Genomic DNA, 1,322 nt, shown 5'->3' with positions numbered 1-1,322 from the left:
TGGTTGGTCCTTGGCTGGTCTTTGGCTGGTCCTTGGCTGGTCCTTGGCTGATCTTTGGCTGATCTTTGGCTGGTCCTTGGTTGGTCCTTGGCTGGTCTTTGGCTGGTCCTTGGCTGATCTTTGGCTGATCTTTGGCTGGTCCTTGGTTGGTCCTTGGCTGGTCTTTGGCTGGTCCTTGGATGGTCCTTGGCTGGCCCTTGGTTGGTTGGAACATCCTTGGCTGGCTCTTGGCTGGTCCTTGGCTGATCTTTGGCTGATCTTCCGCTGGTCCTTGGTTGGTCTTTGGATGGTCCTTGGTTGGTTCTTGTCTGGTCCACTACAATTCTTTTTCAAACATCAATCTTTGTACTGAAATATTCTTTCTGTCATGATTTATGGACATTAAGATCTATAGAGAAGCGCCATCTCCTGGTTAGACCCTGTAATTCGGTAAAAGGGTCGAGTCAGAGCAAAAAAATATTTTGGGCTCATGAAGGGTATTCCACTGGGAGATGCAGGGAAGTGGGCTGCCCCCTTACTGCAGCAGTGGCAGTGGTATAGTCAATGTATTATTACCATTATTTGAAAAAATATTTGTACAAACTAAGGAAAACTAAAAAAAAAAAAAAAAGTTGTCTAGATCCACTTTAGGAAAAGTTGTAAAGCGAGAGGGAAACAAGGGTTTTATTTCAGCAGAGGTACAAGCATGTGAAACCAAAGGGAATAAAATGTCCCTCTTTGATTGTCAAAGATATCTATTGGGCTCAGCCATCAAAGTACTGCTTTATAAACGGATGCTAATTTACTTAATTGTGGAATAAAACTCAGTGGCACCATAGTATCACATTCTACCACTAAAAAGGTTCATTCATCGAGCTGTAATCCATATCAATGCTCCCTGCACCCTAAAAGTTATGCTAGCAGAGACCAGAGTAAGCAACAACTATGAATAAAATAAGTGTGTGGGTCCATGGCAGCTCTGTTTCCACTTTGTGGTTGATAAACAATCAGATAAACCTTAGGTTGTTGACAGTCTAATTTATTGCTCCCGCAGAGGTGTTGGACCTTTAGCGCACCCCCATCCTGCGCCGTCCTTAGAAACTGATTAGACACTCCTTAGACACCTCACCCACATGACTCTGCAACTAACTCTGCAAATAGACTGAATGGTTAGCACTACAATAATGCGGATCTGTGATACTTTTTTTAAGAGATAATAAAGAGTATTTTCTAGGCCATCCAGAGGTCACCATCCCGCCATTAAAGGAATAGTACACCCAAAACATGATTAGCCTTCATTTTCTACTCACCCCCATGCTGAACAACACTCTGGAGTACTTTTT

The sequence above is a fragment of the Cyprinodon variegatus genome, unplaced genomic scaffold, assembly GCF_000732505.1.
Source record: "Cyprinodon variegatus isolate N-32 unplaced genomic scaffold, C_variegatus-1.0 Scaffold269, whole genome shotgun sequence".
Lineage (NCBI taxonomy): Eukaryota > Metazoa > Chordata > Actinopteri > Cyprinodontiformes > Cyprinodontidae > Cyprinodon > Cyprinodon variegatus.
The sequence above is the reverse complement of the archived record's forward strand: the minus strand, read 5'-3'. Positions refer to the sequence as shown.